This window comes from Anser brachyrhynchus (genome assembly GCF_964034855.1).
Source record: "Anser brachyrhynchus genome assembly, chromosome: 4".
NCBI lineage: Eukaryota > Metazoa > Chordata > Aves > Anseriformes > Anatidae > Anser > Anser brachyrhynchus.
In genome coordinates this window covers 39,902,875-39,916,340 of record NC_137698.1, presented here as the reverse complement: position 1 = coordinate 39,916,340, position 13,466 = coordinate 39,902,875, and the positions used below count along the sequence as shown (strand labels likewise).

The 13,466-nt window shown below is 33.2% G+C and overlaps 1 protein-coding gene and 1 long non-coding RNA gene across 2 annotated transcripts in view; one reads left to right on the top strand and one right to left on the bottom strand.

The window, feature by feature from the left end:
- The window catches only part of LOC308194886 (uncharacterized protein), a 705,306-nt gene that overhangs the window by 414,552 nt on the left and 277,288 nt on the right, over positions 1-13,466 (top strand). The gene's annotated exons all lie outside the window — the stretch shown is intronic.
- The window catches only part of LOC308194895, a 34,336-nt gene that overhangs the window by 6,031 nt on the left and 14,839 nt on the right, over positions 1-13,466 (bottom strand). The window lies entirely within an intron of this gene.

Genomic DNA, 13,466 nt, shown 5'->3' with positions numbered 1-13,466 from the left:
AATTCAGATTAAATAATTTTCTCCTAAACTAACTTATACATGAATGCCCACTTTTATCAACTTAAACCAGTACATAGGTGGCTTCTTACGTATCCCTGTAACTCAGATTCAGCTTTACTCAACCAAATGGAGAGCAAAATCCTTTCTCTTGGGAGTGAGAAACTTGAAAAGATATATGCAGAAGCACTAATGAGGTTCTGTAACAACATTTGAAAAACATCTGTAACATTAGAACTTAATAAAACTCTTCCTAATCCATTTTCAGTATAAATGAAATTATATACCAGAGATATTGAGAATCTCTAACTACAAAACTGTCACAAATATAGAACTTCAATTTTAACTTATTTTTATCTTTTTCTTTTCAACTTAATATTTTTAGATCAATTACATAAAATTGTAAATTGTTATGAATAGAACAATATGAAAATAGCTGAGGAGATATTTATGAACTCCCCTATACACTTTAAGGACAATTCATTCATTGAAGTTTATTTTACTATCTATGAAAAAATGCAGATATGTAAGAGAGAAGCTGTACATAAGAAAAGGCTAACAACCTTCAGGATGTCCATTCACCATCAAACTAATTTCACACCTAGTCTATTATGTAATGTGCTATGAAAATATTCTTTGCTTCAAGGTACCTTTATATGAGCTTGGACCAAACAAACTCAGTTGTGTTCAATGTTATGCAGAACCTCTAGAATAATTTCAAAAACAGTGAGAAAATGATATATACCCTTCATTTCATAAAATGGAAGCTAAGGTAGTTGATGTAAAAAATAAAAAACAATGTTGTTGTTTTAACAACCACTTTTGCCCTATATCCAAATATTTACAATAGCCACTGAAAGTATCTGAACTGTTCATTAGTTTTATGGTTTGTATGCTTTAATGAATCTTGCTAGGATTGAGGGAATCTAATTAATGAATTATTTGACCATTAGGAATAAACAATTGGTTTGAAACAGTATTATTTAACGTAATAAAAAAAGAAGAAAACATTACTTATTGAAACTGACAAAAATTAGATTATCTATAGTGCAGTTTTTTTTCTTTTTTTTTTCTTTTCTGTTCTTTTTTGTTTGTTTCTGTTTTGTTTTAAAGCTCTGTTTTGTTCCAGAGGAAAAATAACTGTCCAATAGGAAATGAACTAGAAACTCCAGGACTTGGTGGCTGTTCACAGAAATTTTTCCCTTGAATCAAATCCAAAAATCCAAACCACACCTGTGAACTGGAACACCTGAGTACAGACTGGCTTTTTGGATCTGCCTTCACAAGCATATGGAAATAGAAACAAAATCCAACAACCACCTAAACCAGTAAGCTTTCCATCAGTTTCATAAAGAAATAAATAATTTCTCAAATTGGAAATCAACATTCTCACACAATGAAGACCAAAAGGGAGCATACTAAATTGATATGGAAAACATAAAAGCAGATGTTGTCATTCAACATTTCTGAATTTTAAATGAATTTACTATTCTAACCAACAGCTGCTTCAATACACTTCAATTAGTTCTAAAATTTTGATTCATCTTTCCTCTCTTAAAAGTCTTCTGATAATCGGTCATGATAAAGTTCAGTATAAACACAAACATCCATTGTCATGACTTCATGCTTACTTGTTCAGTAATTCCAGTTAGTCAGTAGGAGATAATTTGGAAGAAACTATAATTTAGAATGACGAAAGATATCAATTCACACACTAAAAAACATTGTTCCATGCCAATAATGGTACCTCAACACACAATGCAAATAAAATAATGACTCCATTGCAACAAGTTAACCAATAAAAAAAAGCAAACAGACAGAACATATTTTTAACACATTCAAAACCTATAATAGGTGTCTAAACCGGTATCATTTTTTAATTCTGTCAGTCTAAAATTCTGATATTTCTCAGTTGCTAGGATACTCTACATGAATAAACCTCTTTTTCCTTTCTAGCTAATTCACTTGTCCACTACTGAAATGCTTTTATTACATACAGACAGAAAATATTTTAACTGCAAATTATTTTTTTTTCCAACAGCAAGTAGTGAATAACAATAGCATACATAGATAATAAAATACGTTTAAAGATATTTTAATTTTTAAGAACACAACAGCTGTTAGCTCCCCTAAGTATTTCCAGTTGAAAGAAACAACCTGTAACTTATAACAAAAAAAAAAATGGAATTTATATCACATTTCACTATCTTGCAACAAAATTCCACTTCTTTAAGATTAGGAATCCTACGCCTTATCATAAAAAAAAAAATCAAAAGTTATAGTAATACATATGGGTCCCAAGTTATCTGAAATTGGAAACTACAGGTGTTTTTTATGATCTGTGATAAGATAAAAAGTATTGTATAAGACAAGCCTTTCTCAAATATACCAACCACCCCCTACTTTTCAGAAGACTTAAAACTACACACATGAGAAACTTACTCTATTTGGAAAAAAAAAAAAATACTTTCAGCATATTGAAGTGTCAATTGTTTCATATTTGTAATGCTACTTTAAATGTAGCAGTATCATGACATGCTTTTATTTTGTCAGTTATATGTATCATATTGCTTGTGCATTATAGATTCTTATTTTAATACACAGAAGACATACTGACTATAAATGTTTCTGGTGATTAATATACTGTAATTCTGGAGTTAGATTGCTATCATATTTTACAAAGGAAAATTGCTTAACAACAATCTCTTTTCAGCAAGCATTCAACAACAGCCATTGCCGCCTCATCTGCGTAAATCCTCTTTGAAGGTCATATCAAAACTACAAAGGAAAGAAACTGAAAATCAGAATTCTTGCATGAAATAAAAATAATAATAAACACACTACGCAATGCATCACATGAACAAAATTCCACAAAGAATGAAATTTCTGCTTGGTTAAGGACTGCAATTTTAAGCAAGGGCAAAGAAAGAACTCCTCCACAAAGTCTATAGAAAATGCAAGATAATCTGACCCAATATGCCTGGGATATATTTTTATCACTGTAACTGGTCCCACAGTAGGGTTGTAGAGAGAAGTATAAGTGTGAGGGACATATTATAACAGTAATATTTATCAAAATCAATTCCAAAGTTTTCCTGGCACTGTCTGTTGACCTTCAACATAGCTTTGTACCTATTACTAGAAAGAAAAGGACAAGGAATTCACAAATAGATGAAAATGACTAGGAACAAGGCTGAAAGTATGCCTTAATCTGTGATTTGCTGGTCACACTTGGAGCCCTCCAAGCAAATGAAACGTTTTCTGACTTAAAATTAAGTTTTTTTGTGATGTCATCACAATGAAATAAGGAGAAAAAACACACAGTATGTGTTTTTGGCTTTTTTCATGTGTTTTTCCACCTTTTCAGTTTACTGAATTTCATTATATGAATTCATAGCAAATTATGAATTTGAATTCATAATTGAATTCATATTATGAATTCAGTATACTGAATTTTAGGCTTAGTGTCCAAGTCTTGCTATTTAGGACCTTCTCATTCATACTGAATAACTAACAAAGCACCAATGTTGTCAGGATGCTGTTGTCTCTTCTGGATGCTGATACCTTAAAAGCAGTATTTGCCTTGAAAATAAAGGAACAGATTACAGGTTTTATTTCATCAATGAAAGAGTAACTCGAAAGTGTATTGATAGAGAACGATCCATACACTGCACATGGAAGGTCAAATTTACCTTTACTTCCACCATTTGCTTTACTGAGGCTTACTTTAGTCAGCAAAGAAGATGGTCCAGATATTTAAACCATATCAAGACACTTTCTAATTAAACAGAGATACTATCAGTATTCACTACTATTATTTTCCTTGGCGAAATCTATTATCTTTTGCAAAACTTAACATACAGTGTTTGTTTCTGTAAGTCAGTACATCTTTCTTTACTGTTGTTTCTTATGATGTTTTTGCCAATTCAGTTATACTCCATACTGGAAACGTGGTATCTCAGAAGTAATAATGCGCCTCTTTCTAAAATGAGATTAAAAAGCAGTGTAAGACTAGATTTCTCATCTAAATTCTACTTATATTTAAAGGTAGGAATTTTGAAAACTGTTTTTCTTGCAGCCATAAGCTTACTGTCCTTGGCAAATTATAGGTTATTAATTAATCCCATCAACACTGCACTGATTTTTCCTAAACTCAAAAAGAACAGAAAAATTGAGGAGAGAAAAAAAAAATCAAGGAAAAAGAAGAAAAATCGAGGAGAAAAAAAGGGGAAAAAAGAGAAAAAAAGAAAATCAAGTGAAAAAAAAGAAAGGGGGGGGGAGGGGAACCATTCATCAAGGCTAAGAGATCAGTTCAATTCAATAAACTCTTTTGCCTCTCTGCTAAGTCCTTGCAGGACAACACATGCATTTCTAGCTGTTTTTCAGAATCGCTCTGAGCTCACGTTGGTTTTCACATGAGCAAAATTCAATTGGGAGTTTACTGTTTTTATATGAACAGGCAGATCTAGATCCAAGGACTCGCCACAGAGCATCCCAGAAGATGTTTCAGGCACAAAAACAGTTCTCTCTTCTTAAAAGGGATATAATTGTCTCCATATCACAACAATGTTTAGAGGGAAATTGCATTATGCATTGTGAGATGCTTAGCTAATATAGTACCAAGTATCAGATATTAACAGGTAACTTATTTCCCTGATCGTGTAATTATTTTGCAAGCAGGGTTACTGCAGTGTCAGAAAACAAAACATGCTTTGAAATACTGAGGAACAACATCACATCTACCATTTTCCATGTCTCTCCTCTCACTATTTTACCATCATCTACAACTTTATGAACATTTTAAAAGCAATAATATTGCCATCCATTTTTTAGTGTTCTGAAAGGTTTAGAGAGGTTCTCTGAATCACTATCTTTAAAATGAAAGACTATATAATTAATAAGTGATATTAGTTTTCCTGTCCTAAAATGCAGTATCATCTTTAACTTAGCGTAGTTATTTTTTACTCTGTAAAAAGAGAAGTTAAGCCACATGTATAAAGATACACAACTAGCTAATGCCTACAAAAAAAAAAATCTAATCTCCACTGTTGACTGTAATATCAACAAATCAGAAATTTCAATGAGTTATGGCAAATCTACCACTGCAACACTGCTTCTACTGTTGGGAGACCTTTTTAGTTGAAATACTGTTAAGAATTTGACCTTTTAATAAAGCAAACAAGATCCAGTAAAAATAATAGTGGCATGATAGATTACCAAGTACAAATGTTCACAGAAAGCTAAAATCAGAACTGTGAGAATCCAAACACCAAAATAAAAATAAAAATAAAACTGTAATTATTCAAACTGGAGTTATACATTTAGATCTGTTACATAATATTCTTGTGCTTCTATTTATAAAAATTGTATTGCAACTTAATTTAAGAAACTATTCTACACCTATTAGCAGGTGTTAAAACAGCCAGCTGGAATCCATACAATTTAATTTTCATTTTCTCTTTATGCATGTCTTTTTATGCTGCAGTATTTTTCTTTTTATGCCTTTTTAATGTTATATCTTATCATTTGAGAACTTTTTATTTTAGTTTATCCATTATATTCAACATAATTGGTCATAGACAAGGCAAAATTTGCATGTACCTGAAATTGCTGTGTCTGCTTTTAAATGTAAAAAGAAAACATTATTTTTTCAAGCAACATTTTCATACAACACTAACTTTCTCCAGTGACCAATTAGTTCTAAGGCTGAGTTTGCTAATACATATTTTGTTGAAGAGTAACTTAAATAGCTATTTTAATTATGATGATTTCTACTTAATAAAATTCAATAGTGGTAAACACTATTCAAGAGCTTGGAGGTGAGCACATGATGAACAGAGTTCTCTGTAATAGAGAGAAGAAATGAGTTGCTCTTACAGTCAGGGCCCGCAAGATATTAACAAGACAACTCTCTAATAGATATATCCCTACCATTCTCCACTGACAGCTGGTAACACACTATAGTTTTTGAAACAATGGAGTAAGTGTGTCTGATGCACAAATATGAGTAAAATAGCAACACCCACGTAGACTGTAGAGCATGGTAAACAGAGCTGTAGGCTCTGACTGAAATTTGATCTCTCTCAATTTTCTAGTTTTTCACCCAAAAAAACAGAATTTTTATTACTGAGGCGTGGGTCATTCTTTGAATTCTGGAAACGATTGATTGCCCTTCAAAAATGTTACCACAGAATATAAACACAACATATAAAAAACGTGTATTTTTTCATTCTCACAATGCACGTGCGAATGAACTGAATTACTCCTCACAAGTGCTTATTTGCTGTAAGACGCACTTAGAAATGAAATATTTTTCTTCTGATCCACTAATTTATAAAACTGAGGCTAGGAAGTAGGGGTCCTTGATTTAGAGATGCAAATAATTGAAGACCAAATTTGAGAGGTCTGACAATGCAAAAGTCATCTCCTTTGGAGGCAGAAATATATCACTGCAAAAGCACAGCAGTCATACAATCCACTTACTAATTATACTGCAGGACTGACTACTACTACTAATTCTGAGAGATGTCTATCTTTTCTTGAAAATCTCTACAGCCTTTGCTAATCTACTAAGAAGTCTATTTTTATGACTGGAAAGATCCTACCATCAACCTGAATTGGTGGTCAAAATTAGTTTGGACATCTTTCCTTGTCTACCTCCAAGGAGGAATAACCGACCACTGCCAATTTACGACAACTTTTTGAATGTTTGAGGAATTCGTTGTGTCTTGTTAAATTAGAACAATTTTGTCTTCTACATTTGCCATTCACTGAGTTGGTTCTATCATGTGACTATTTTTTTATCAGCTTGAACTTATTCCCATCAAGGTATTTACATATAAAATGTTTTTTAGTTTGCTTTGTAACCTTTCCTGTTAGCAAAGTGAGACTTATTGCTATGTAATTCCCCATGGCATCTCTTCTTTTCGAAGGTGGCAATTTATCTTTTCCCAACCTCACTCTTCTGGACCTTCCTTTGCCCTGCAAAACCTGTCACAAATAATTGCTAATGGCCCAGGCATTATTTCAGTTAGACTTTTACATACTGTAGAAAGAATGTCATCAGGGCCTGATTATGTAAAATCTAACTTGCATAATGCTTAACTGGATAGTTCTCTATTTTGCTTGGTAGTTACCCTTTTTATAAAGCTCTCTGTTGTGAGACAGTATGAATGCTTTTCCAACAGCAATGAATGCACTATAAAACACTGGATTGGAAATCCAGTAACCTGATTTATATTTGCCATCTGTGTGCACTATTTGATTCTAGGGTTTTGGATAAGTTTGATAAGGTATTGCTTCATGATGACATACTAATTTACTAACAGCATGATGGCAAATCTTGATTCTACAAATCCTATGGAAGGTCATATTCTTTTTTTTTTTTTGTCAGAAAGGGAAGGATGGTGGGGGGCATATTATTTTCCCCTGCAGTCCTTGCTGCTGATAAAATATGCATCTTACTGAGACTTAGTAACTCTTTCCATATTCTGCTAATTTGCAGAAGCTGGGGAAATCAGATATAGACAGGCAACAATTAATCAGAAATAAGGACAACATTTGTGAGTAATATTATCTACAACTGTGAATAACATTCATGTAAATATAAAGCGGAGCCTTGCTGTTTTCCCAGTCACTGATATTTTGAACTGTTTGTATAAGAATGGTTAAAATGAATGTATTGTTTTCACTTGGATACATTTTTACTTATGATTCCTAAGGCTTCCTACTTTTCAGTCATTCAGAATCAAGTGTGTAAAAGATTCTGTTTCAATATTTCTTTCTCTTTTATTTTCAGCTGTCTCTAATTGTTGTTATAGTATCCCCATCAAGGATAATAAACTTTTTTTTTTTTTTTCTAATTTAGATTTCTCCCCAAAGATCTTCTCTGTACCAGCCTACTGTTTTTTCTTTTTGCATTGAATCTTTAAGGACATGTTTCATCTCCACTGTTTTTAAGTAAATATTTCAAAATTTCCAGCATAGCTATTGAGAGGTTTTGTTCACATGTATTGCTAATGTTTAACTGTTGTCTTTCAATACTTTCCAAAGCAACCAAAATTGCCCTTGGGGTATATTATGATGAAAGTAATGGTGAGGATGAGAAAGAATTGTATGTAGGGGGAATATTAAAATAACATCAGAACTTTGACCAAATCCCTTTAGGGTAGCTTGCCTTAATTCATAGCTATTGAGCAAGCACAGATGTAGCAAAACAGATTGTTAGAGATAAGAAAATTTGGAAACTGAGGTTCAAAAAGCTTTGCATACATGGATGATAGGATATAAAAGCAAAGCCAATTTAAGCATGCCCCATTGCAAGAGTATCATTCTACCTTACTGAGGAGTAGAGCAGACTGTAATAAAGGAAGAAAGGTCAAAAAGAGAGCAGCTTACATGAGAGCAGCTCTAATGTGAGAACAAAAATCTTTATGAGAATTCAAGACTGGTTCTCTCTGTTCCTCACACACTAGATCATCCAGAAGGAACAGAATAAATAAACAACAGGGAAAGGTTAATAATACGTTTCAAAACCCCATTAAGTCAAAATCAAAAGCTGAGCAAGGCGGACATGAAAAACAGAGATAAAGGCAAGCATATTCAGGAACTGGTACAATAGTAGTATATTATTGAAGCTAATTCAGATAAGGAAATACCAACTCTATTGCTATCTGAAATGTGTATGTTCACTACAGGGTTGTCTTATCATTCAAAGAACTATGAACATACAGAAACAAAGCATGCCTATGGACATTTATAGTCAAAGAAAACAGTGACACTTTGATAATAATTAATCTATACTAAGTACCAATGTTCCATGACCACATAATGTAAAACTAGAAGAGACACAGTGAAAAGGGCAAAATAGACCTAGCTGATAGAACCTTAAATGAGGAGAAAATTCTCTGCTGGCAGAAACTGGCACAATGCCTGGTACATCAGCAAAGCTAAATCAATCTATAGAGAATTTGGTCTCGAATAAACCAATTTTAATTCTCTTAAAAAGTCTATGGGACTTAACAGCCTTCTACATATTTTAATCATTAAAACTGTATCAGAAATCAGGAATAAACAAGCAAACAACATCGGTAGAGATAAGATACTACAGAAATTTCCAAAATAAATTACAAAGGTACTACATTTAACACAATAAATAGACACAATAATTTTATAGACACAAGGGTCTACGACCGCTGTATGGCAGTGCCTTTGGCTTTGATACATTTGGGGTTCTGAATTTCACTTCAAACAACAGAACATTAATTGATAATTTTGAATCTTATTGGAATATCAATTTCAGTTTTGAGAAACTGAATATAAAGTTCTTTCTGAAAAGAGGATTTCACTTAAAAAAATATATATATATTCTATTGTGAGGAGAAATAAAAAGAACGTTCTGTTGCTAAATTCTGAATTGTGAATAATCGTGCCTTTTCCTACTTTGACAAATACACAGAATTAAAGGGGGAAAAAAAAGGCCAAGCCAGGGAATGTGAAAAAAAATATAACAAATCTGTGTTCTCAGACCACTGCATAGATTGGTATTCAGGCACATGATTTAGGCTAGCCAATTGGCTAGCTGTAGAAGCTATTTTCAGGGATGCTATTTTGCTTCCCTAATATATAATTTACCTCTCTGGGATGTTTTAAAAGCCTTCATACTCAAGCAAGTATGGTTAGACTTTCTGCCTCCTAATAACTTTTTTGTTCTGCTGGTTTCATTATCAGGTGAATAATGGAATGAAAAGGGATATGGAGAAAAAGGAGCAAGGAATGAAATGAACATCAAGGAAATTTAGACTTATAAGGATACACATGCATGTGGAAGACTATCATGTGAGACATATCATGGTCAGATATACCTATCGGTAGAAGAGCATCTGCCACAACAACACAGTAAGTCACAAGGGCACAGGCAAAGAACACAGGTTCTGGAAAGAAAGGAAATCCAGACAATTCATACACCTATTATCTTCTGCAGGAGGAACTCAAACATAACCTCCAAAGAGATCACAGAAAAAAACACAACAGGATCTCAGAAGGGGCAGAGTGTGCAACAGCCGTTCTTTCTTTCATTATTTTTTTCCCCACTAGTTAGATAATTTCCAGTAATTTTTATCCACTGATTTCCAATCCCATTTATTTCTTACTTTCTAAAACACAATGTAAACATAATTTCCTGATTATGCTATGTTGTAATTGCCCTTTAGAATGCATGTCTCTCTTTTGATATTTCCCTTCAATATTTATTTTTTTTAAGGCAATCATAATTTTTAACAAATCCTCATTTACTTTCCACAAATGAGCTCACAACAAAAGGTAGGCCTGTAAGACACAACTACTATAGTATGTTTACGTAAATATCCTTGCACAAGTATGTCGTCTGTTAAGTAATACAATGGGGCTCTATAAACCATTAGCTTCTCCTTAGAAGGGAGAAAATTATTCAAACTACTGCTCAAAACTGTACCAGCATTAAAATGGTCATCTTTGTGTCTTATGGTTATTTAGGAAGGAATCAAGAAAGAACATTGACCATAATCTTTGATCACAACTGTCTTCATATTACCAGGTGTCCAAAACTGTCAGTTATTTATTTAAGCAAAATTAAATGAAAATTTAGAGTAAAGAGAATAAGTTCCAAATACCTCTCCAGAAAGCTGAGGATGATCAATCAAGTACTACAATACTAATAGTAATACAGTACTTTAGAGTAAAAATTACTACAGTACGGCTATTTATTGAGAAGTTATTTCCTTTCTGAAAACTTTAACAACCAAAATTCTATAGTTAGTAACATGGTTGAGGTCAGACTGGCCTTAAAATCCATTAAACCAATCTACTCTGGATCCTTACTGAACTTTTGTTCCATTATACTGCTATTCATTACATAATAGTAGCCCTTTCAAATAGGCTTGAATTTACATATATTGAACACTTCAGACAACACTCACAACTTAATGAGTTCTCCCTTCTAAGAAGGAACTACTGAATTATAGAGCCCCACTACATTACTTATGGCACAAACACATAAACAATCAGTGTGAATCTACTGTCCAGTGAAAGGTTGCAAAACTGAGATGACACATACATACATCTAAAATTAAACTGTACAAAGACAGCCACACATAACAGGTTTTAAATATAATAATAATTTTAAAATAAATTTCCATAATCTGATTTATCTATTATCACTCACAGTCCTTGATACCCATGACAAAGATAAGTTTTGTCATAGTACACATACAGAAAATGTTTATGAAAAATTTAGCCAGATCTTACCTTCACTTTTTTTTTTCCTAACCTTACCACATCTTATTCAACAATGAAAATTTACCCTTAATTAAATATAAATACAGGGGGAACAGTACACCCAAAGAACAAAATCTTGTAATTTCTATACAAAGTTATTTTTACATGGAAAAGTCTGTCCTTCCAGTGGTTATGTCAACAGTGTTTCTAGTAATTCACATACATAACTTCCTCCACCTTCACATGGGTAATAGCAGCATCTGACAACAAAGATATCAAACCACTGGCATTTCCACTTCAGGCAAGAAATGTCAGAAAATTTGTAATTATACCTTCTATCTAAGCTAGCACAGAGAAGAAATATGTGTTGTTTAAGTCCACTGATGTGTTTCTCTTTCCATATCTGGCAGATGAGTCCAATTTAGAAACTGAAGAATCAGCAAAACAGAACAATGACATAAGAAGCCATCCAAGTCACTAACCAGGAGCATATGCACCAATGTAATATGAAAGATTAATTCTGGTTCTAGGTATTTTATTACTGACAAAACAAGTTTCACAAAACACCAGCAATGACATTCTAACTAATAACAACGCTACTAAATCATATGTGTGCATGAATATTCATTAATGAACATTATTTGCATAGGGTGGACTATTCAATGAAAATAAAACATAAGTCATGTTTTCAGGAAACCACTACTTGAAGTCCTTTTGAAGGAAACCGTGAGATTGTAGCCAGATTGTCTAAAAGTACAAGCAATATATGATGGCAGCGTCCCCACGGACATCACAACACAGAAAAAAATTTCCTGCATACGACTAAACAGGACCACATCAGTATATCCTTTTGAATATCTTATAAACATATGGACATCTCTTATGTAAGATCTTATATTTAACACAATTTTTCCCACAACTGCACTAATTTTTCTAACAGAAGTTTTTGTAATAGAAATTAATTTGTTTTTCCTACAGGAATAACATTACAAACAGGAAATATTTGATATTGTCAAATCAAAACCGCAGCAAAACTATTTATTCTATTTACTGTCAAAGACATGGGCCTGTTAGAGCAGATCCAGAGAAGGGCCAAGAAATGATCAGGGGGTGGAAAACCTCTACTATTAAAAAAAGTTGAGAGAGTTGGGGTTGTTCAGCCTAGAGAAGAAAAAGCTTTGTGGAGACCTTGTTGTGGCCATTCAATACATAAAAATAGCTTGTAAGAAAGACAGAGAAAGACTATTTACCAGGGTCTGCAGTGACAGGACAAAGGGCAACAGTTTTAAACTGCAAGTGGGTAGATTCAAATTGGATATAAGGAAGCACTTTATTATGATGAGGTTGGTGAGGCACTGGAGCAGGTTGCCCAGAGGAGCTGTGGATACCTCATCCCTGGAAGCATTCAAGCTCAGTGGGGCTTTGAGCAACTTGGTCTAGTGGGAGGTGTTCCTGATTATGGCAGAGAGGTTGGAATTAGATGATCTATAAAAGACCATTCCAATCCAAACTATTCTTCGATTCTGTGTTAAAAAACGATGGTTATCTCAGATTTCAAATCTAGAGTTCTTAAATTCCAGTAGGATTATTAAGCATATTAATGATATAGAAGAAAAAAAAAAGAATCAGATGAGTCTAAATTCACTAACAGACCAATGAACACAAAATAATATATTGGACAAGACACCATACCAAAGTTTGTAAAGAAACTGTTACAGGACTAGAAGAAAGGCTTTTTTTCAGAACTGCAAGTCAGTTGAAGGATACAATGCAAAGGGCAAAGTTAATGGTCACTTTCCAGAACAGAGAAGGGTCAGAGAGGCTGGTCCTGAGACTAGTTTTATTCAATGTCTAATCAGTGATCTGGAAGAGGAAGTAATTCAAAATCTCAAGAGTTGTGGATAGATAATCAGATGACATTCAAATGATGAATGACCTCACAAAACTGAATGAGAATACAAAAAGGTGATACATGAGCTTCAACAGTGAAAAATGCCTCTGCAATACTGAGCTCAGAACTGGTTGTTACAGATGAGGAAAGAGTTTTTGAATCACTTTCTACCATTCTTGGAAATCATAAGCTCAGTTTTCAGCATATGGCAAAGAAGCCAGTGAAATGCTGCACATTGTCATGAAGAATATTTAGAAAGTAACACAGAAATTGTCATTCTGTTAGCACATAAAACTTGGTTAACCCACACTATGAATACTGCATG